Source organism: Chinchilla lanigera, unplaced genomic scaffold (genome assembly GCF_000276665.1).
Source record: "Chinchilla lanigera isolate Chin_1 unplaced genomic scaffold, ChiLan1.0 scaffold00005, whole genome shotgun sequence".
In the NCBI taxonomy this organism is placed as follows: Eukaryota; Metazoa; Chordata; class Mammalia; order Rodentia; family Chinchillidae; genus Chinchilla; species Chinchilla lanigera.
In genome coordinates this window covers 30,304,416-30,329,479 of record NW_004955406.1, presented here as the reverse complement: position 1 = coordinate 30,329,479, position 25,064 = coordinate 30,304,416, and the positions used below count along the sequence as shown (strand labels likewise).

Sequence of the window (25,064 nt, the reverse complement as noted above, 5' to 3'; positions counted from 1 at the left end):
CTGAATTTAATAAGTTATAGTTTTGCTTGCTCAGGTACATATATAGCTTTTTCTGGGGGGGGGTTTGCTTTTGAGACAGGGTCTCACTTTGTAGTGCAAGCTAGCTTTAAACTCATTGTGATCTTCCTGCTCAGCCTCCTGCGTGCTGGGATTACAGGAGTGTACCACCACATCTGGCTGCAGTACAGTTCTTTATTGACTATAGGTCCTTATGTTACAAGGCATCTAGTGGTGCTTTGGACTCCTCCTAGAGATTCTTTCCAGGATTTTGTGGTCCTGAACAAAGAATCGGTCAAGCAAAATGTAGTGATGTTTTACATTTGTTAAAAGTAGGAAATGAAGTCTTCTCTGCAGAGTGAGTGCAGGCCAAGCGAAGTAGGAAAAGAAGTACACTCTGCAGGGTGACAGTAGGCCACTGAAAGAGCTGACAGTGGCCATGAAATTAATGACTGCTGTCTTTTGTACCTCTTATTCCTCAGGCTGAGGTCAGCAACCCGCTTGATCTTAAAGATAGCATTTTCTGATTGGTCCCAAATGCATAGCTGGGGAACTGTTGCTGTGTGCAGTATTCTGGACCTCCGAGATTGACAGGTTACCCATTTACTCAGCTGGCTGACCATGCCCTAATTTCCTGCCTCACTTGTACATGTAGTATTTCAAAAATATGTGATTAAGGAGCAAGCATAAAGAATTCCAGTTAGCATGTTGTTGATCAGATGACGAGGAGCAATGATGAACAGTTTTATCTTTTTTAAATTTTAAAGAAAAAGTGCTTCATGAGTTACATTTTCTTCTATGAACAATTCTGCTCTCTGCTTTATGTCTAGAAAAACAGATGACAGCTAATTATTTCTAGCAAGCAGCTCATCTTCTTGACACATAGATCTGAACTGCCTAATTAGATTTTTATCTCCCTTCTCAGATAGTGCTTTGTTTTAAAGTCTGTAGGAATATCAGAAAGGTGTTTAATTTTTAATTACTGAAAATATATAATAAAATAAAGTCTAAATTATATAATTAAGTACCAGGTAAAGGAATAATTTTACTCTAATCATATTCTAGAGTAATTCATTTGATATTATACCAGCCACTTGGAACATTTTTAATGTACTTACTATAATTTTGACCTAAATTCTTCTAAAATTTGAGTTTTATAAGTATTTTTATTTTGTTCATTTATTTTATTTATTAAAGTGAATTAAAAGCACACTATTTTGTCAATCCTGGATTATTTTACATGAGTAAGATTAATATCAAGCCTCAGGGTATTATGATATAAAATTACATCATTCACTATGTGGATATTTTCATTATTTTATTACTTAAAATAGAAGGCACTGTTGAACATCATTGAATAGCTTATAAATGTTTAAATGTCACTTTGTTGATGATGGTTGTTAAATGATTTTATTCTAATTCACTTTCTTTATTGACAAGATATCCAGAAGAAATGGCATATTAGAAAGCAATAATAGTATATTTTCCTATGTCCTAGAGAAGAAACATGAAAAAATAAAATTCAGGTGAAAGCTATAAGTTAAAAGCAGAAAATTCTCAGTGCTTAGATTTTTTTTCTTTGAGTATCTTTAATCTGGTCCAGAAATTTTGTTTTAGAAATTAACCAAACCTGGTGAACATTGGCTTAACCTGAAATTTCTTTGTACCTAAAACTTTAAATTTAAGACTTGTATAAGTAAGAGTTTAAGTGACATTTGCTTTCAAAGAAATTTTAAAAGACCTGAGGCTCAACCACACTCTGATCAATTAGGCTAGAATGCCAAAGGTTGGAATTTAGGCCATGGCATTTTATTTTAAGCCACAAGGTGATTTCTATGCGAAGACAGGTGTGAGAACTGTTGATTGGAATGCTAACTTCCAAATTCTTACAACAGTGCTTTTCATCGCATCTTCTGGGCTTCTCCTCCATATTTTTCTGTCTTTGTCCCTTGGGCCCCTTGAAGAGTGATTATTGTTTCTATATAAAGTCGATTTGGCCCACTCACTGTAGATATTAGCGACTGCATGTGCTTGTCATGTCTTTCTTCTCTTTTTCTGTGGTATTGGGCACCGAATTTAGGGTTTCTGTACAGAGCTACATTTTTTTTTTTTAACTTTTCAGATGGAATTTCGCTAATAGCTAAATTCCCCAGACTGGGTTCAAAATTCTGATCTTTTTGCTTTAGCTTCCCAAAGTGCTAGGATTATAGGGATGTTCCACCATGCATCCGTTTTTTAAAAAACAACAACAAAAAATCTTCTCAGCTGGATTACTTTAACTTGTGTTTTTCTGCTTACTACTTTTTGCTCTTTCCACTCCGCCGCAGAAACAACAGCTTTGACGTCCTAGAGCACCCAAAATTCTAAAATGTGCATGGAAACCTCTGAAATAGTTACATTTCGTGCAAGAAGTAACCAATTTGAAGATAATATGTAATACAACAAGCACTGTCAATTTCCTATCACCTTGTCTGAAATTCTGTATTGCTTTTATTGTTTTTGTATTGTTTTGTAAATGTCTCTGTGTTTGTTAATATGTTTTCATTCTTTTATTTTTAAAATAAAAAAAGAAAAAAAGCAAATTCCATATTGGCAATATTATCTGAAGGACAAGCAACAGAGGTATCAATCTTAACCCCCTGACTAATAGCTCCATAAATTTATAATCTGTCATTTCTTTAGCAATAAGACTACTTTATTATAAAATTCAAAGTTCATTCAAACATGGCGGTATATATCTGTAATCCTGGAACTTGGGAGGCTGAGGCAAGAACATCTCAAGTCTGAGGTCAGCCTGGGTAAACAGAGTTCAAGGTCACACAGCAAGACTGAAAAACTGCAACAACAACAACAACAAAACACACAAACAACCAAATAAACAAATTAAAAAGCAAATCAATTTCTTGGAAGACAATTTTCCTGGGGGGAGTGGATTTTATTTTAGTTTCTCTTTTTTATTAGAACATATTTGAAATATGTAATAACTACATTAGCTGGGGGTGGTAGTACATACCTGTACTCCTAGCTCTAGGGAGGCTGAAGCAGGAGCACTGCTGGAAGTTTGAAGCCAGCCTGGGCTACATAGTGAGTTCAGGTCAGTATTAACTATATAGCAAGAGCCTGTCTCCAAAATAATAATAAACTATAATAATAATGGCATTCCCCAGCACTAGCTCTACCTCACACCACCAGGCATCAGATTCCAATAAGGAATGGGCAACCCAGATCACTCCCATTGTTACTGGTGTTTGGGGTCCTACAGACTTTTCCCAGGGACTTTTTCCAGGTTCTTGGTGTCCTGAACAAAGACCTGGCAAGACACACAAGAAAGGTAGCTAAGATTTGCCCTCATTACAGGTAGGAAAAGAAGCATACTTTGCAGAGTAACAGCAGGCCACTGAGAGAGCCCACAGTGGCCATGAAGTTAATGATGGGGGTCTTTTTGTAGCTCTTATTCCTCAGCCTGCCATTAGATCTAGGCCATGCAATCAAAAGCTTGGTGGATTTTGTGACAGATGTAAATGAATTGAAGGGTCAGGTCAGGGTTTGGGAGCTGTGTTCTGTGCACATGTCTTGGATCTCAGTGATTGAACCTCCACTTGTCCTTCCTGCTCGCCCCACACTAATCTGTTTCACCATGCCCGCTTCACAGTGGGGTTTGCACTCTGTTATGGTTGATATATTGTGTCAACTTGGAGAGTCTAGAGGTTTGGCTAAGTGACTCAGCAGTTCTACATCCTGTGGTGCAAAGGACATACCCTTCCTGCTCTAGGAGGTTATTCATTGTATCAGTGTGAGTAGTTTAGAAGGTTAACAATGTAAGTGCCGCCCCCTGGGTGGGGGTAGCCTTCTTACAATATAAGGGAGAAAAAGAGGCTGCTTGCTTCCGTTCCCCCTTTGCTCTTGTTGCTTTGTTATCTTCTGCCTCGGAGCCAACCAAGTATAGACTGAAACCTCCACAAACCGTAAGCTAAATAAACCTTTCCTTCCTTCATTTTGGGTGTCGGGTATTTTGTCTCAGCAACAAGAGAAAAATAACCAAGACACACTCCTATGAGAATCTGTTGCTTCAGCTGATCTGACAGGAGCTCAGGTGATAATTTGAGCAACAGGGAGCAGCGGTAAATACAGATGAAACTTCTCTTGTTCTGGATTGCTCACCCCTTTTGTGCATCCCTGTTCTCTAAAACTTACCTTAAGGGTTTTTCTTCTCAATTTGAGAGGAGTTTCTTTTAATTGACCACATTGAAAATACCATGGAAACTATTTTAGATCATCTTTCTAATAAGCCCGTTGATCTTGTTCTCTCTGTTGCCAGCCTTTCATGTTTTTGATCAGTTTTCTGATCACTTCATCTATCCTCCTTGACTCCTTTCTCTATTCTTTTTTCTCTGCCCCCAGTCACTTGCTTAGGTAACGAATCACCAACTTCCATCTGTGTCATCATTTCCACCTGCTTAAGCCTGCAAGCATCTCTCCCTCATCGAACAACTGCCCTTGTTTAGTATTTATGCTTTGGTTTCTATAAATATTTGGGGATAGAAGAGGTGCCAGTGTGGTCTGATGGAATCTGACTGGAGCAGAGAGGGTCAGGTAGCGCCTTGACTGGCTGCCATGAAATCTGTCCTCCACCGAAGGTCAAAGACACGCATTAGTTGTTGTCCATAGCTAAAGAAGTCTTGAGGGAATGAGTAGCTAGCTCTGTATAAAATCCAACAGAACTTAAGTGGGCACCAGAACACCAACTTCATTATTTATTACAATGTACCGAAACTACTGCTATAAGAATGGAGAGGTTTAAAAACCTACATAGTCAGCTCATGTTCTTCCTGTTGTCCATCTACAGGAGAAACCTAGTCTTTGGGAGAGACTAAAGTGAAAATAAGCATCCATGCAGATCAGACAATGTAAATAAGTGAAGTCAACTAGGAGCGAAATCTGAAAACTTGAAAAGTCAGGTCTTGTTTAGGATTTGCTCAGATATTTCAGTCCGGGAAATTATTGCCTCAGTTTTGTCAGGCAACTGATTTTTCAGTAAGAGTCACTAATCTGAATTTTACATAAATCACTGACTTGTGGCTACAATTATTTTAAACATCAAAACAATGATAATAATCCATTGCATACATTTATGTGCAATGATGCATTGATACGGATACCTAAACAAAATCACAGGAGAGAAGGGAAAGGTCTTGGTCATAATAGAAATAATAGTAAAGAAATATCAGACAAACTCAAACTGAGGGTTATTCTATGTATCAAATGCTGTGTACTACTCAAATTTCACTGCCACTTGAGCTCGAAGAATTGTTCCAGATAAAAAGAGGTTAAAGAGACATGGCAATATGAGTGCTCAAATGGGAATTTTTATTGTTTTAAGGACATTACTAGTCATATGTGGTGGTGCATCCCTGGAATCCCAGCACTCTGGGAAGCTGAGGCAGGAGGATTGCAAGTTTGAACCCAGCCTGGGTAGTTTAGTGACTTAGTGAGACCCGATCTTAAAATAAAAAATAAAAAAAGGACTGGGGATGTAGTTCAGTGTGAAAGTCCTAGGTTCGATTCCCAGGACAAAACAAACATCTGTAGAACAGGTGATAGCACTGAACCAATGCTAATCTCTTCATTTTGATAATTTCACTGAGGCTAAGCAAAACATACACACTGAAGTATTTAAAGGTAAGGAGGCATTATGCCTGAAATTTATGATCAAATAGTCCGTAACAAACAGAACGAGAGGATATAGCAAATGTAAAATACCAACATGTTAGCATTTGAATGAGAAGTATACAGGAATTCTTTGTACTATGCTTCTTGCAGCTTTTTGTCTGCCTGAAATTATATCAAAACGTACATTGGGAAATAATCTCAAGTTTGAATCAACGTTCTCTGCAGAGAGGTTACGTCTCACAGAATTTTCAGTCTTTCAGGTGGGCCTCCTCATGGCGGGGGACAGGACGCACAAAGACCTGGTAGCTGTTTTCTTCTCGTTTGTGTCTTTAGACATATAAATAAGTTGTTGGTGCCACTGTTTTTCATATTGAGAGAGCTCAGCTAGAGTTGAACTCTGTTCACATGATTAAAAGAAACTCTCATCTTCCTAAGTTATTGTTTAGTGCTATGGCGGATGCCTTTAGGAATTACTTCCATCTCTCAGAGCTAATTTCACAGTTTAGATTTGTGAGGGCAATTCTGTTTACCACATTTAGGGTATGGCTTCTAACTATCAACAGTATCTTTATTCTTCTCCTGGATAAATTCATGGCAGGCCCAACCATAATTAAACTGCTTTGATATCTAACTCTGAGCTCTACGCAAGCCTAAAACCTTCATTTCTTGGTTTCTTTGTCCCTAGCCTAGTCCTATATGCAGGGCTTTTCCTTAAGTCACATTTATTATAGTCATGTTAGTAATTACACATTACCCTAAAAGCAAATGCTTTTAGTGACACACTAATGTACAATTCAGCAAGTGCTCTTGAATTATAATGAACATTTCCATTTTAATGAGGTTTGCCTGAATTGCTACAGTCTCTGCAATTTATCTAAAATGGTATAGTACCTGCATTAGCGATCCAGCCATGCCTCTGTTAGGGATCTGTGGGAGAGGGCTTATTTCCACCTTCATTTCTCCCCATAGAAGGCAAAAATTGCTGGATAATCCACTTTAATAACAGAGGAAGCAGCGAATTGATTTTTTGACAGGACTGCTGGGGAAAGTGACGAGGAGTGGGTGGAACTAACTGAGCAAAATGAGAACTAAAAGATAATAGTCCAGGATAAGCCGTGATCTTGATAGTAAGGTTTGGATATAAATTAAAATAATAGAAACTATTCTATAAAATGAAATGTAGCACAGGGAAAAAAATCACCATGTGCAACATAGGACTTGAATCTAAGGATTTTGATGGGTATTTACTTTCAAATTAGAAAATTATTGAAACATGTAGATGGTAAAGAGAAGGAAAGAGAACAGGTGAGGAAGCTTTGATGTGGTTGTGAGTAGAGTTGCGAGGACAGGTCAAGAACAGCAGCAGAGAAATGAGGGAGGGGAGGCGGGGGAGGGGAGGAAAGTGGGGGAAAAGCTCTGTAACAACTGGAGTTTCTGAGAAACCGGTGGTCTGAAACAACTTCCAAATTTGATATGAGCAATAGTTACCAATGAGAAGCTTAAAGCCTACAACTAGCAGATATTTAAAATTGACTTAATCATGAAAGAGCTAAGAAAAAGAGAAGTGGGACATGAATCTTCCACTTCTGGTAAGGAGGAGTCTGCCTGTTTTCTCTTTTTCTGGTGAGAAGGAAAGCTATTTCTTACGGTCTTTTTAAAGAAATACCTGAGCAATGGCTCTGTTAGGAAGATGGAAAAACAAGTTGAATGTCTCTAGCCAAGTCCAAGCAGAATTCTCTTCACTTTTGCTCTAGGAAAATAGTGATTCTTCCGTTTCTGCAGAGACCCTTGCTCAGCAGCTGATGGCAGTTTTAAGAAGGCTGCTTATCACTAGTACTACTGCTTTGGAAGTCAGGTCTGGCTTCAGATTTGGGCTTTGGTTTTATCAGCCCATTTCTTTGACTTCCTTCCCACTATCAAACTTACAAACAAACCTACATGTGTGCCTCCTTTTCTACTTTTTGCACTTTATTTATTTTTTTTGTGCTGGGGATTGAAACCAATACCTCATGAATGCTAAACATACAGTCTATTATTATTAAGCTATACACCCAGCCCCTATTTTCCCCACTTTAATAAAGAGGCAGTGTTCTTATAGTAAATGCGATTCTCTGCATTAAAGTTATGAACCACACATACTCTCACTTTCTTTGGGAATCCACAGTGTTTTCCTTTCAGTACTGTCTATCATACATGACACTCCCCTCTACTGTATCAGTTCTGTCAGCATAGGAATAGGGTTTCATATTCGTATGTTGAAAAAGCCCTCACTGGCATAGATATCTCTTCCTGTTTCTTTGCTCCATTCCATAATTGTTACTTCTGTCATCTCACCTCTCGTGCACTCATCTCCCTCCAATTCATGATCCACAGTCACTTCCTAAAAATATACCGTCACATTTATTACTGACTAGCAGGGACTTAAAGCCAATAGCAGACCCTCTGTTTTCATTTTTCTCAATCTCATCAGCTTTAGCTATAATTTCTCAGCTTTTATATCTTGACAGATTCCTTTCCTGGTCATACTGATGCCATGTTTCCCTTGTCTTCTGATCACCTTGGATGATTTTCTCAGCCTTTTCCCACCTTCTCATTCTATACACAAAGGCTGAAGTTCTTTAGTGCCTGGATTCTCTTCTTTTCCCTTCCTCTTGTTACCTATTGTACTCTTCCCAGTTTATCTCATCCATGCACATAACTTTCAATATCATCTTTATGCTACTGAGACTGACTTATATCTGTAGCTCAAGGTTCTCTATTCACCTCTAGACTCAAAAATTCAGTTCAGTATTTACTGTTTCTAACAATTATCCAAAGAGTTTTTTTTTTTTTTTTTTTTTTTTCCTTTCTTCTTCCTGGAGGTTGAACCCCAGGGGGTACTAAGCTATAACTTCAGCCCTTTTATTTTGAAACAATTTCATTAAATTGTCCTGGCTGGCCTCAAACTCACAATCCTCCCACCTTAGCCTCCTGAGTAGCTGGAATTATAGGCATGTACCACTACACTCGGTTCAAAAAGAAATTCTTTCTCTAGAGAACTTTGACTAATACAATATATTACATGTATGTGCCAATTCCCTAAAATGAACATCCCTATTCTGTATTACCTATTTTATGTATCCACCAATTAGAAAGAATGAAGAATTCTGAAAAGCAAGATGAATTCTTCATTCATCTCAACATGTCCCTTGCCTCAAGAAGAAAATCTCTCCCTTCCAATGAGTAGATTCACTCTCTGCCTAGCAGCTCAAATAAAAATAAGCTCGTTTCATCCTGCATTCCTTTCATCCCCAGAATCTATTTCATCACCAAGTCCCATAAATCCCATCTCCAAAATATACATCAGATCCTGCTCCTTGTCTTCATGTCCATTTACCACCATGATCTCTTTCAGGCTATGAGGATATGACCTGCCAGCTGTTCCCTCCACTTCCTCTTTTGCCACTGCCCCTCTCCTCCTAGTACTTCTAGTTCTTCTGTGACTGCATGAGAGTTGTGTTTAAAGTATAAATTTGGTGTGTTCCCCCTTGTCTAAAAGGTTTCAATATCTTCTCAATGAATTCAGAATGCAAGCCAATGTTCTTGTTAGGACCTTCAAGATTCTTTCTAATCATGCCCTTCTTTCCTTCTCAATTTGCCTCAGGCCAAACTTACATTTTCCATTATGCTCCAGCCCAAATTTGAATATGTGAAACTCTTTCCTGCTTCAGGTCCTTTGTACATGTTACTCTTCCTTCAAGATGGAAGTTTCTCCTCACCCTAATCCAGTCCTTTGCACCCTTAGCTCTCAGTTGAAATGTTTAATTTTCTAATGAATGCCTTTCCCTGGTTACCCTCTGTGGAGATTTTCTCAGACCTATTACCCCATCATTCTCTGATTTAGCACCCAATATTTTGTTGTTGTACATTTGCAATGTTTTTTTTTTTTTGTTTTTTTTTTTGTTAGTATGTATTTGGAGCACATGATGTTTACATTCATCTTACGGACTGGGTACATATGGTTAACATATCTTGGTTGTTTTTGTTCTCCTCCCCTCCCCACTTCCCTCTCTCCCTTTTTCTAGGTACCATCTCCCTATTCTTCTTCCTCTTCTTCCTCTTCCTCTTCTTCTTCTTCCTCTCCTTCTTCTTCTCCTTTTCTCCTTCTCCTTCTCCTTGTAGTTCATGTTTGTAACATAGATTACATTCATAGTGAGAAGTTGAAACGTGTACGTGATGTATCTTAAATCTTTTTGTAATTCTTTCCTTCATTCTTTAGTCTATCTTCATTGTCTTTGTCTATCTTGATGATGGGGATGTGAAAGATGATCATCTAGCATAGTATAGAAGACAAGGAACATCCCAGTGAACAGTGAAACCACAGTCTGAGTTTGAATCACAGACATGCTCCCCTGGGTTTTATTTAACTTCTCAGATCTCAGTTTTCTATTCTACAAAATGGGGGCAAAAATGCTAACCTCCCAGTGTTGGTGTAAGAAATAATGAAACTGCAGATATAGTAACGTTGGAAAATAGCCTGGTATATCATGCATATTTCACAATTTTTACAAATTTTATTATTCACTTTCTCCTCAACAGCTAATGTAGTTCTTGGAACACAGTAAGCTCTAATTCAATGTTTGTTCAATGACTAAATAAATAACATTAAACTAGGAACTACAGATATTATACTTGTTCTTAGTCAAATGGATGAGAAGTGGTTAAATAAATGAATAAATTGTGGGCTTAGTTCTGCTCAGAGGATAAAGCAAAATACATTGGAAGTTATTAAAATAGTGCTTACTACATTGTGAATGCTCAGTGAAGGGTTATAATTAATACTTAAAGATGGTGCTAACAGCTTGGTATGATTAAGAAATACACTCAACTCTTTTCTAAAGCAATTATCACTTTTAACTGTCCACTGGGCCTGCCAATCCCATGTAAAAAGGGACAGCATTCCTACAGTTGTCCTCTCTTTATTTCCTTTCCCCTTCCCTTCCCTTTCTTTTCTTTTCCTTTCCTCTTTTCTTTTCACTTCATCCTCCTCCCCTCCCATAGTCCTGAGGATTGACCCAGAACCTTTTCACTGAGCTACATCCCCAGCCCTTCCCCCGCTTTTCTGAGACAGGGTCTTGCTCAGTTGCTAAGTTGCTCACTTCCCAGTTGCCCAGGCTGGGCTGGAGCTGGCTTTCTCAGGTCTCAGCACCTAAAAGCACCACAGTTTTCTTTCCTTTCATTTTAACAACCCTTCTCTTGACACCCAATTCCTTTAGATGGCCACCCCACTCTTCTAAATCTAGTAACTTCAGAGATTATAGTTTTACCTTGGACCTCCTTCTGCAACTCCATGAACATTATTGGCTACTTGATTTTTTCATTCACATATCTAATAAGTATTTCAAATGTAATATGTGCAAAATTACTGTTGATTTCACCCTCCCCTCGCTCCCTCATTTTTAGCTTCTCCAAAATTTCCTTATCTCAAATCTGGTGAGCCTAAAAACCTAACCTTCACCTATGGTTCTGTACTCCTTAGGTACAAATCTTGCAGATCTGTCTAGAAAATATATAACACATACAACCACTTCTTCTTGGGTCCCCTGCCCTCTCCTTCCTTCAAGTCGGGATCTTCTTCCAGTTCAATTACTGATTGCAACAGCTGGTTCTTCTCCTCCAATTCTCCCTCAACCCATTGGGATCTCGCATTCTTTTCCACTTCTGCACGGGAAATTCCCTTGTCAAGGTGATAACTAGTGACTTCCACATTGTCCCGCAGTGTCCCTGCTCCTGTCTCCTCCACTGATGGCCCACACAGCTGCCTCTGTTATCCGCTTAAAATAGCACATCATTCTTGTCCTCAAAACCATCAAATGGCTTTTCCCTAATAGTAGAAACTAAACTGCTTATTCCAGCTTAGAAGGTTTTATATAACCTTTCTGATACCCCACCACCCTCGCACCTTTGTGAACTACTTCCTCTATTCTCTTTCTTGCCTCCACTCCAATCACACTAACCAATTTGCTATGTATAGAACAATCCAAGGGCTGTTCTGCCTTAGGGTCTTTCATTTGTTATTCCCCTGTGTGAATCACTCTTCCTCTTGATTTGTTTACACCTTCCATTCCTTCACCTTCCTGTCTGGGGGGCTCCTTTGTGGAGAGGCTTTCCATAACCACCCAATAAAATATTGGACTCTCCCTCCTCACCCTCACTATCACTCTTAGTCTGTTTATTTTTCCTCATTGTATTGCTTGTCTGCCATATGATTTGTTTACTGTTTCCAGCCCCACTAGTACATAAATTTAATGAGGGAGGACTTCCTTTTATTCTGCTGTTTATTCCTTTAACCTAGAATGGTAGATACTGAAAATATTTGTTAATCAGTAAATGGACTAACAAGTGCTTTGGGAAATCTAATGTCTTCCAAGTTTTCTTCCCTAAGTGAAGCTTTTGCTTATTAATAGTAACCTGGTAAAATGCCTAAAGCTCAGTTTGCTGGCTGATTTGTACTGTGCATAAAATAGTGTTGAGTTTTTTTTGTGTCTCTCAAATCTAACTAGATGACTGCTCTCTTAATCTATGCCCATACTTAGCTCTATTTATTGGCAAATTAAACCATTTCATATTTATTTGCATTATTTGGGAATTGAGCCCAGGGCCTTCCACTGAGCTATATCCTCAATTCTTTCTTAATTTTTACTTTGAGACAGGGTCTCCCTCATTTGCTCAGGCTGGATTCAAACTTGTGATCCCCCTTCCTCAGCCTCCCAGATTGTTGGGATGACAGGTGTGGACCAAGAAAAGTGTCTTGAACTTTATTGATGAAAGATTTTTATTCATTTTTAAATCATTCTGCACATTGCAGTGCATTCAGATTCTTACAAGAAGGCTCATTAATGTCTCCAAATATTCCCAGGCCCTCTTTTCTTGGCTCCTTCTAATCTCCTAATTATTGACTGTTTAAAGTAGGCATGGGGAGGAAAGTCTTGTTTCAAGGCAGGTCTTATTGAGATTAAGAGCTGATAAATGTGCCTTTTGGCTTCTTGTCCTCCCTGAGAAATAGTGTAGCTTGCTTTTTAATCTTCTTCTTGGTCAGCGACCAGATGCAGTCTGGTTTCCATTTGAAGATTAGTTGTACTAATTTTGTGATGATTAGAATATCTGTTGAGCGGGTGCAGCATCCTTCCTAGGAACAGCCCAAAGTTATAAAATATAAACGTTCCCATGTGACTTTTATCCTAAAAGCAAGCCTATATTTGTAATTTACAAGTGCAGTCATGATTAAAAACAAAAACAAGACCAATTTAATCTCAAATGTTTCCTCCTTTTTTTTTTTTTTAAAGTTCTGCTGTTTATGAGAATCTGAAGCCAAAATGCCACATTTGCCCTTAGTTTTTGTAAAAAGTACCTTAAATGTTAGAGTAAGCCTAAATTTCCATTGAAAATTTTTACATACTAATTTTAGCATTATAATGGATCCACAATGATAGTAATTTAAATTTTACAAGACACCTTCTGCAGAAAAGTTTTGCTTTTCTTCCTCCAGGAAATTCTTTTAATTGGGAGCTCCAGAATACATGCCCTAACACTTCCTAAGTTTGGTAGAAATATTTGGCAGCAACTGAGGTGCTGCTGTGGATAATAATTACAAACATCATAATTACCATATTTGTTTAATGTAACCTGTGTTCACATGGTCACGTGATGGGCTAATTACTATGTGAGCATCTTTGAGAGTGCTGACCTAACTACCATGTTGCCTTTAAAAATAAACTAGTAAGAGGTGCTTAGCTTCTACTAAAACAAATATACAGTAGGGTTAATTTTTCTTATTCATAAGTGGCCTCCCTACTATCAGCCTTTACTCCATTTAGAGCATCTAGCTTAGCTAGTTAAATCATTTTAAGACATTGTTTTCTCACGTCATGTCATTAGTAAAACCTTTTAGTTGTTTTACATTTCAAGAGCCCAACTCAACTCAGTTTTAGACACACACACACACATTTTTTTCCTTTCCTCTAGTGGGAGAAAGATTGAATATAATCTAAATTTGAAATCTTTTATACTTAATAGCTGACCCCTAAAAATCGGACCCCTGACTACTTTTCTAGCCTTATCCTCCACTGAATTTTAACTAAACTCAGTGCTAAAGTCTAACATGTCTACTTATTCTCCAGAAACACTTTTTGTCTTCTTGATTGCTACCTGGGAGCATAGTTTCTTATTGCCTGTTTTCCATCCCTTTCCTGTAAATGCTAGCTTAACTAAAACTTGTTCCTTTGTCCCTAGTCTACACAGATACCCCATTCACTTTGATATCATATATTGATTTGTTAGTTGACTTTATTTTCATGGACATAACTACCCATGTAGATTGTGACCTGCCTAAAACTAGAACTGTCTTTTTTATTTGCATGTGATTCACACACAGAAAATGTTTAATATTTATTTCCTTCTAAGAGTTTGTGATTTTACATATTTGTTTCATAAATGGAATGCTTTAGTCTTTTAAGTTTCTATGTAATTTGGCTTCTGATATTAAAAAAAAATCTCTATGCCCACTTACGTAGATGTAACTTAAATTTTTAGATTCTACTTGTGCCAACAGAAGTCTGTTTGTGAAGTATACTAGATGGTTCATTGGCATGTATTTTTGTGCACTGTTTTCTGTTGCTGTAACAGAATATCTGAGGCTAGAAAATTTATTTAAAAAAAAGACTTATTTTGGCTCAGAGATCTGAAAGCTGAAAATCCCAGTCCCAAGGTGCTGGCATTTTCTCAGTTTCATTTGATCAGTGAGGAGATTGTGTAGCTTCAACTCATAGCAGGAAGCAGAAGGGTAAGCTTACACATATGAAAGCAACAAAATATGAGGGGTAACTTTGCTTTATAATAACTCAACCCGTTATATTGGTGATTCATCCTGAGTCTCCTGAGTGTGAACACCTACTCCCAGGAGATGGTTTTCATCTGTTCACAGGGCTCTGCTGCCATGACCGCCACACCATCCAGAGGCCTCATCCCAACACTGATGTGCTGAGGTGTGAAGCAGCCTCATGAACCACAGCATCTGTAGAAATGCACCTGAGAAGTGTAATAGAGAAGGTTGACAATCTGACTCAAGTATCATAAGTTGATACAACTTGGTTCCCAGTATAGTTTTTTTGTTTCAGAAACTGAATGGATTTATGCTAAACACATTCACACATGTATTAGTTTATAAGAGCTGATCCATTGTGCTCCTGGAACTTTGCACCAAAGAACAAAATATTGTCTAGGAATTTGGTGAACAGAGAATAAGTGAGGGGAACGGGACATGGTCATGCATACGTAGAATCCCAGTTACTTTAGAGGTTGAGGTAGGAGGACTGCAAGTTCTAGACCAGCCTGGGAAATTTATCAAGACACTGCCTCAAAGTAAAAGACAAAAAGGTCTGGGAATATATGGTTCATGGTAGAGTGTTTGCCTGGCCTGGGTGAGGACTTGAGTTCAGTTCCCAGAATCACCAAACAAAACCAAAACCAAACCAACAAACGAAACTGAATATTTTGAAGGCATCTTCTTTTCTTTAAATTTTTTATTTTTTTGAAGGCATCTTCAATGAAGCTATGATGCCCTGAAGAGCTTTTGTTTCTTGACCAGATTGAAATCATTATTTGGGATCCTAAAACAGGACTCATTTCTACTTTTCAACTCTAATTTTTCTAAAACTCTTTTGTTATCACTACAGATTTGGACTTAATAGAATTTCACCCTCTCATATTAACGGTTTGGTTAATGTTAAGATATGGTTTAATGTCTGTGTTTCAAACCATGCCGTCTCTGGCTGATTGCTTTGACTGGTTGCTCATCTCTAGCTCTTCTACCATGCAGCCAGCCTTCAAGGAAGCTAATAGACTAAACTGGCTGAGAACTTTCATTATCCTTGTCCTTCTCTAATTTATGTGCTAGGTACAAGTACCAGCTCCACATGAGGAATGTGAACATAATGTACTGTGAACATGGACAGAAAACAAAATAAAAGAGAAAAAAGAGGAAGGGAAATCAAGGGATGCAAGGAGGAGGGAGGAAGAGAAAGGAAAGGAGATGAAAAAAGGAATTTAGATGTGTATGCGCATGTACCAACTTCCTGCAAGAATTTAAACCTACTACACACATGTACTAATAAGCTAAAATTTAAAAATAATCAGGCTATAGGCTCGATAGATATTTAAAAAATGATTTATACATATTTATTGTTTAAAAATCACTTAAACCTGGTCTTATCCTTGCTTCTTAACAGATATGGACCAGGATTTATAATCTGTTAATAGTGGGCTATAAGAAGAATGCTAGTTAAAATACGCAACTCTATCGATGAAAAGAGCTGAGCTGAAAAATGGAGGGCTGAGATCAGTTTTCATTACTGCTAAGTTATTTTGGTCATTTTATTGGTGTCAATAATCTACCAATTTCTTTCTTTCTTTCCTTCTTTTTCTTTCTTTCTTTCTTTCTTTCTTTCTTTCTTTCTTTCTTTCTTTCTTTCTTTCTTTCTTCTTTCTTTCATTTCTTTCTTCTTTCTCTTTCTTTCTACATTAACAGAAGCTGTGGACTGAGAGTATTAAGTCAGTGGTAGAACACGTGCCTAGCATCCATGAAGCCCTGAGTTCAGTCTCCAACACCACATACAAAAAAACCAAAACCAGGGCTGGGGATTTAGCTCAGCGGCACAGCGCCTGCCTGGCAAGCGCAAGGTTGTGAGTTCGGTTCCTGGTACTGGAAAAAAACCAAAAAAAAAAAAAAAAAAACCCAAAACAAAAAAACCAAAACCAACAGCCAACCAAACCTATTTTCCTGCCTCATGTTGGAGGAAAAATTTTGTGCAATTCCTTCAGATATTAAGATTCAATATAAAAGTATTAATCACTTTTGTTTCAATTGGATATTAAGTTTCTACATAAACCACCCCATTTTAGAACTACTGTGTCTGACCCTATTCGACATTATGCGTCACTGGCAAATAAAATAAATAAAATTAATCTTTGAAGAACTGCAGTAAAAGAAATCTCCCTAAATATAAATAGGACTAGAACAGAATGTCCGCATTTAAAAAAAAAACCAACAAAACTGACCACAATTGTTCAAAGCCAACTGAAAAATTCCTTTTCATGTTTTAACAGGATTTCTACTCTACTGTAAAGATATTTAAAGTGGAAGTCATGAAATCATATTGAAATGGGTACCTGTAAGCAAGAAGCAGTTCCTCTACAGCAGCAGTAAATGGCCAACAAATAGTCCTATGGTTTGTATATTATGTGGTCTTTAAGTTCATTTGACCGAAAGGAGAAATCTATGACATAAGAGATGGAAAAAATGAGAGAATTTTGTCAAAAAGAATTTTAATTTTAGTTATGATTACTCACTTAACTGTCATTGTAAAATATTTTATAGTATTCTTAGTTATGTCTTCACAAATAGCATTTTTTTCATCAACCATTTTAAGACTATTAAAAGCTTTTCACAAATTTTACTTATTTGTATTTCTTTTATGAATGGAAAAGAAATTTGTATACATTCTATGTTTAATAAATGTTTTGCATTTTTGACCAAGGAAGAAGGTGTGTGGATAAAACATCATTTATATACTACTTGGGTTAGCAATTGCTACAGAATAAGAACATAATAATATATACATTAAGTCTGATTTGAACATCTTGATGGATACCTGAGTGCTGATTGAGATGCTACACAGTGATATAATCTTATTTTCTAAATATAGACATACCAGGCTGGTAAAAGCTTCAATTAACAGCACAGTAAATAATAGGATTGATTTTTATCATGTACACAGACTGATGACTAATACATAGGCATTTGTTATATAGTCAAATTCTTCACAGTTCAAGATGTGATAAATCACATAAGCATTAATTTGGGCAAGTGTGCAGATGAAAACAAGTTAGAAAAAAGTTACAATAATGAAAGGGTCTATGAGTTTTTTTTTGTAAAAATAGAAGGTAATTTAAAAGTTAAAATGTAATGTCTTCTTCCCTTATATATATATTTCTTGAAAAAACAATAGAATACAGAACAGAGACGAAGAAAAATATTTACAAAACCTTTTTCCAAAAAGTTCAATTTTATGGCGATTTCTCTCTTAAAGCTCATTAAATTATGTAAATTATGAGAAATAGGAAGATTTGAATATGTTAACAAATTATTTTGAAAGTAACAATTTTAATTATAGGACCTATAGAAGAAATAAAATATTACCAAAAATTCTCATCTGGGTAAATTGTTATAAAAAATGAGAATGTGTGGTTTATAAATTACTGTCACTGTATATTGCCACTTTTCACCATATTTGTAAAATAGAGCTTTGCACTGATACATTGAGAAGAAATAAATAAAATTCAGTACAATTCTGAATAAATGAGCTACAATAAACTGCCGCTTTTCATAGACACTATTATTATTTGCTAAAAATTTATATACATATTTCAATATGTCTATGTGTACATAAAATTATGAACTCAGCCTGCAGATGTAGCAGACTTGTAGAGCCCTTTCCTGGCATGTCTGAGGCCCTGGGTTCGATCTCTAGCACCACACACACACACACACCAAAAAAAAAACCCAACAAAAAACAACAACAAAACACCTAAGAAATATTTACAGATCTTAAAGCCCTCTAAGCACATCTGTTTCCCAGTACAGCAAGTTTTAGTAACACACACCTCCCCTCCCTGCTATTGGTTGTACACACAGAGCATCAAAGTTAATACTTTAGGAAGATACTTAATTTGGGGGAAAATGTCCATATATGGCCAATACACTGAGCAGTCTCACAACAGATCCTTGTTCTGCCCTGAGAAATCTATCTCCCTCCCTCCTCTAAGTCCTGTTAAATTTCCAGTTTCCTCAAAACAAACCACATGTAGTTCTTTTTAGGCCCTTAACTACGATCCTAATTATTCTGTTTTATAGCATTTTAGCTTACCAGTTATATCCTTTAAAAAACTTAACACTGGCAGTAGATACATTCTTGGGGTGGTATCAGAAGCATATGAATGGTCTTGTACCTGTCTTTGAAAGTTTTCTTCTTTTCTTTTTCTTTGCATTACTGGGGATTGAAAGCAGAGGTTCTCTTCTATTGAGCTATATCCCAGCCCCTTTTTTGGTTTTTATCTTATTTTGAGACTGGGTCTTACTAAGTTGCTCAGGCTGGCCTGGAACTTGCTATCTTCCTGCCTCAGTCCCCCAGGTAATTTTGGTTTTGTTTTTGGTGCAGCTGCTGATTGAACCCACATCTCACATGCTTGATGATCACTCTACCACTGAGCTATACTCACAGCCTCTCAGTCTTGTTCTGGATATTAATTTTCTGGTAACACAGCCAAACAGGACATTTATTTGTAGCAGCTACCTAGCACTAAGGCTTATGTTAATCTTGTGATTAATTAACAGTCATAGATCTATTTCTTATGAACTATTTAGTTCTTATGTACCCCAAATAACTTTATAAAGCTTATGTTTTGAAACTCAAATATGCAGCATTACTAGAGTGTTTTAACTGGATTTCATATTCAAGTTTCTTAATATGTAGAACCAGCCTCAGCAACTATCCTCTTCAGTGGATAGTTAATGGACAGCCACTTGGAATTTCTGTTTTATTCAAGTCTTCTGCCCAGAAACCAACTAAGTAAAATATTTTGAGTTGGTATGCAGAGTCCTGTGTAACAAGGGCTCCCAAGTGCTCATGGGGAGAGCTCAGCAATGTGGACAGGGTGCTGGGGAGTCAGCAGGTCTAATTTCCAGTATGGTACTAGTTGACTGATAAGTTAGGAAGTCACTGAGACTCAAATTCCTTATCTGTATTAAAATGGGAAGCCAAACAGAGAAAGGAAAACAGAAACTGCTTGTTTTCTCTCTTGTGTGGAAACCCAAACTCAAGCAGAAAGTAGTAGAATAGTGATTACTTCAGGCCGGAAAGGGAGAGATGGAGACAGATAAAGGGAGGCGGGCTAATGGGTGTACCAAAACACAGCTAGAGAGAAGGAATAAGGTCTGGTGCTCTGCAGTACAGGGTGATGGCTATAGTTCACAAAAACCTATTATATACTTTATGAACATCTAGAAGAAAGGGACTAAAAAACTCTAAACATCAAGAATTGGTAAGGAGAGGAAAATGCTAACTGCCTTGGCTTGATCAGTGTGTACTGTACAGTTGCCATGAAATGTCACACTGAATGCCATTAGTATGTGCAATTAATTAGTGGATACCAAGTTATAGTTTGATAGAAGTTCTGGTGTGCTGTTATACAGCAAGGGAACTATAGATAATGATCATGAAAAAACTTAGAATATGTATAATTAATATATCTTATCAAAAATAAAAATAAAATGGGGACTAAGTAGTCCATTTGCCCATGTTAAAAGTTTTGGGGATTTTAAAAAAAGATGATGAATCTGGAAATTATGCCTATAAAAGTGTAAGTCCTGATAATACATAGAATATTAAACCTCCAACCTTGTTCCTTCTCTCTCCTTCACTTAAATGGTTCAAATTCTTGTTCATAATTCAAGGCCAAACTCAAGCTCTATTTCTTGGATAAAAACTTGATTTCCCTCATCAGCATTAACATCTTATTTCATGTTTCCTAGAGAAATACATCTGTACTCTCAATATTTCATTTTCAAATTCTGTACTGGATTCCAGGTAGTCTTTTCCCTCTCTGTTTGTGCATCGTGATGAACAGGTACTATGCCTTGCACACGTTTATCCTCCCACAGTATCAGAATTGTGGTTTACTATTATTTCTATTTTTATAGGTGACTCATCCAAAGCAGAAAGGTTAGATCACTTACTGATGTCACATTATATTTTAAATGGGAAGGAGGCCCTGGTCTGCCTGGCTTCCAGTCTTGGGCTCTCTCTGCAGTGCTGAACAATCTTCCTCACCTTGTCCTGAGGACTCTTAGTGCTTGTTGATGAGAGTGCACACCAATTTTCTGTTCTTTCTCAGTCTCTTTTTCTCCCTTCAGAAGTCCTATTATGGAATTGCATTTATCTTCATTCTGCAATTGGACATGTGCTTTTATGTCATTTGGAGAGCATAGCTGACAGGGTCCGTGTTGACAATTTTTTAAGAATGTTGGGGTGATGTTGTTTTCTCCCCTAAGGGAGAAATTATATCTCCCATAATACTAATTAGATGGATTTTGCTGGTTGGAAATAAATCCAAATTGCCCAGAGCATTTCCTTAAACTTATGAACTATATCCACAGTATTACATATCTTGCTCCTATGAAAAGCATGTTAGTGATTGGGGGTATAGCTCAGTGGTGCAAGTGCCTGTCCAGGAAGTGTGAGGTCATGAATTCAATTCCTGGAACCACCAAAAAAAAAAAAAAGCATGTTAGAAGTCTGCCGATGCAGTGCTCAGGGCCCTCTTGATTTGACCTTGTGAACACAGCACTCTCCTCCATGCTGCTTGTTTACCTTAGATTGGCTCTTATGAGTTGGACTTTTCCTAATGATCATTGCTTCTGACCTCCTACAGTTTCTTGTCATCAGCTCAGCTTTGGTCTTAAGGTATTTTTCAGCCCATTTTTTCCCCCACAGATTAACTTCCAGTTCTCAAATCTGTGTCTGATAGTTATAAGAGTTTTAGGCTTCTTTAAGTTCTACTAATAATAAGGTCTAATAAATGGTGCTAGGAAATTGGCTTTGCACATGGTGAAGATTAAAACTAGACCCATATCACTCACTGCACTAAACTAAAATTGAATATGTCAAACATCTAAATATTAAAACAGAAACAATCTGATGGAAATAGAATACATAAAACTCTTGAAGACATTGGTGTTGACAAACACTTTATGAACAAAACCCCAGTTGCACAGTTACAAAGTATCAACAACTGGGATCTCATCATATTAAAAAGATTTGGACAGCAAAAGAAACTACCAACAGGGGGAAGAGACAATCTATAGAATGTGAAAAACTTTTTACCAGCTATTCCTCAGAAAAGGACCAGTTTTTTCTCCAGACACATATGTAGACTATACAAAGAATTAAACAAACAAACAAACTCAGACTCCCTAGTTCAAAAACCCAATCCAAAACTGGTCATCTGAAATGAATGGGCATTTCTCAGACAAAGAAGTACAAACAGTAAATAAATATGTGAAAAAATTCCCAACATCACTGGTCATTTGAGAAATGCAAATTAAAACAATGCTGAGATCCTGTCTCACTCCAGAAAGAATGGCTATTGTCAAAAAACAACCAATAACAAATGCTGGTGAGGCTGTGAGGGGAAAGGAACTCTTCTCCACTGTTGGGAGTGTAAATTGGTACTTCCACCATGAAAATCAGTATGGACATTCCGCCAAAAACTAAAACTAGAGTTGTATTTGACCCAGCTCTTCCCCTTCTTAGTATCTTCCCAAGCGTTAAAAGCATAATACCAAAGTGATATATGCACCTATATTTATAGCAGCACAGTTTGTAATAGCTAAATCTTGGAAACAGCCCATATGCCTATCAGAGGATGAATGGACAAAGAAAATGTGGTTTTTAAATACAATGGCATACTACTGTGTCATAAAGAAGGATAAGCTTGGGACATTTTTAGGTAAATGGATGCACCTTGAGACCATACTTCTAAGTGAAATAAATTGGACACACATACTTAAATACTACATTGTCTTTCTTGTGTGAGAAAGTAGAAGGGTAAAAAAGGGCCAAAATGGATGATAGATATTGGGAAGTAGGAAAAAAATGTTCAAATGGGAAGGGGAACCAGCAGGGGTGAAGGGGAAGGGAGGAAAGTGCAAAGGAGAAAAAGAGAATGGAAGAAGAAAAGTGCAAACCAAGCTACTGTACATGGGGAGGTGAAGAAGGAGTGAAGGGAAGTGAAGAGAGTGGGAAAAAAAAGAAAAATCAAGATATATTATGTACAGGTACAAATTCCCTATGATGAACACGAACATGATATCAAAAGTGTACCAATAAAAATTTTTTGAAATAATCTCTAAAAATTGACATTTACTGAGTGCTTTACCCTGTGACAGGCACTGGGAGAATGCTTTTACATTCATTATATCTGTTCAGAGTGCTAAAAGTGTCCCCATTTAGCAGAGAAGAAAAAGAGGCTTATAGATGTTATTTGGCTTGTTTAAGAGGAGGTGGGATTTGATTCTAAGCCTGCCTGCTACTGTACTTATGTTCTTAACCAAGATCTAGTTACTGCTTCTTTCTGCCACCTGGGAGCTAACTATGACTAGCATTTATGCTTGCATTATTGAAAATAACTTATTAGTCATAGCCAGTTTTTTTTTTTTTTTTAACTTTTAGTTTTCATGGTGCTGGGGATCAAGCCAAGGGCCTCATGTGTATTAGGCAAACTCTCTACCATGGAGCACATCCCCTGCCCTATTCAATTATACAAGCTTATCTATGTGAATTGTACACAGGTGGATTTTTATTTTTCTTATTACAGTAACAATTGCACTAGTAATAGGCAAGCTAGCCAATAATCACTAACAATACTATGGTCACTTTTTAAATCCCTTGACTTCAATGCACCTGTTGCATCAGTATTAAAACCCCCAGTCTCTTTCAGAGAACAACTGGGAGAAATGCTCTGGTTTCTTCCAGATAATGTGGTATGAGACTGAAGCTTGGAGTTGCTACAGTTCTTCCGATTGTGAAGGAAGCCAGACAGACAGCAAGGATGGCAGAGGAGAGGACAGCTGGGGGAATAGCAGCAGGCGCCTAGTGGTTTGTGGGTCAAATCCTGACTGAAGTCAATACCTATTCTATGCAAGCTTTTCTCCTTTGTTTTTTGTTTTTATTTATTTTTATTTGATGAATTTAAATCAGATTTACTGTTATTACTAAATAAAAGCATCATGACCAACAGTAATGCACTGGAAATGTTTTCCTCAGATCTTTTATTTCTTTGTTAACGTCATGGAGCCTGAAAAACTTTCTGGGTTATGGGTTCTGGATTTATAACTTCATCATTTCTGGGCTGTTTGTGAATTTTAGTCTTTTAGTATTGTTCCTGCTTGCCTGTTACAGCGAGGCTCCATTTTGACAGGCCGCAGGAACAAGAGAGGAACAGAATGTGAGGAAGAGATGAACGAAGTGTACTCTTCTGATGAGTTATTCTAGTGCAGCATTCTGTGCTCAGGAATTGGAGTAAGCTCAGAAACTTTAAGTTCTTGGACACTACTTTATGTAAATACTTTGACTAATAGTTTTTAGATGGTTGAGCTTTGGCTGGTGACTAAAAAATCTTTCCTTTCTGACAAGGGATGTTACAGGTGAGTTCGCATCTCCAGGTCTACATATTGTTAAATTTGTCTTTAACTGAGAGGATCATTTGAACTGCAAAAAGATGATAAACATATGATACTTAAAACATCCTGCAAATGAGTGGGTATTCTGTAATTGAGCTCATTTTTCTACTCATCTGAGGAAATGTGAGAGTGACTAACCTGTTCCTTTGCCAGCCGCAGGCAGGCGTTGCACTTTCATGCCTCTGCTGCAGGAGCTGTTATTCTTGTTTCCTATATGTACAGACAAGTTAAAATTCCCTACCCTTCCCTCATCTTCTTTCTCTCCTTCACTTCTTATTTTCCTTCTTATTCTAACAGACCCAGAGAATATTTTTACTGGAAACACGGATTAATCTTTTAACTTTTATTTTGAGACAGAGTCTAGCTACATTGCCCAGGCTGACTTCATATCTGTGATCCTTCTGCTTCAGCTTCCTGAGTAGCTAGGAGGAAAGACTTGAGCCATCAGCACACCCAGCCAACACTGAGGTCTCTGAGAGTGGGAACTGTGTTTTTTCTTTTAGTGTCTTGTGCCTACACATTTGGCATCTCAATGGCTGTTAGTTTAAAGGGCTCAATCAGGAGACTAAAAGATGGGGTGGGAATTTGATGGATGTGAAGGCTCCGAGGAGGGGTTTGGGTACTGGGGAGAGGATCTTTCCCTGGAGCAAAGTGCAGATTTTTAATGAGAAACTTCCAAGCACTGCTGTGGACTCTGGTCCACATCACAGTGTTCAATCCTCACAGGGTGTGGAAGCAACTTGCTGCTTTTTCCTTTCCTCCATAACAAATCTTAAGATTTTTAGCTGCATACACATGCAGAAGGTGTGTGTGCGTGTGTGTGTGTGTGTGTGTGTGTTTCAGGAAACGTTCTTTTCTATTTTCAAGGGGAAAAATTAAAATAACAGTAAAACAATTTCAGAACAGATTAGTAGGAGAGTTACAATAATTAATACACTGTGTATTGTTGTCTTCACAGTAGCTATTTAGAGTACAAAATATAGGCATATATAGGCATATTTTGCTCAAACAACATTAGCACAAACCTTTCTTTTCAATGAATTAAGAGAAGCTAGCTATATAA

General features: G+C 37.4%; 1 long non-coding RNA gene across 1 annotated transcript; it reads left to right on the top strand.

The window, feature by feature from the left end:
* Positions 1-3,922: 3,922 nt before the first annotated feature.
* On the top strand, positions 3,923-23,533 carry LOC106150127. The gene is made up of 3 exons (XR_001236749.1): positions 3,923-3,962; positions 16,810-16,931; positions 23,295-23,533. It is a non-coding gene; the product is annotated as an uncharacterized LOC106150127 (long non-coding RNA).
* Positions 23,534-25,064: the final 1,531 nt, after the last annotated feature.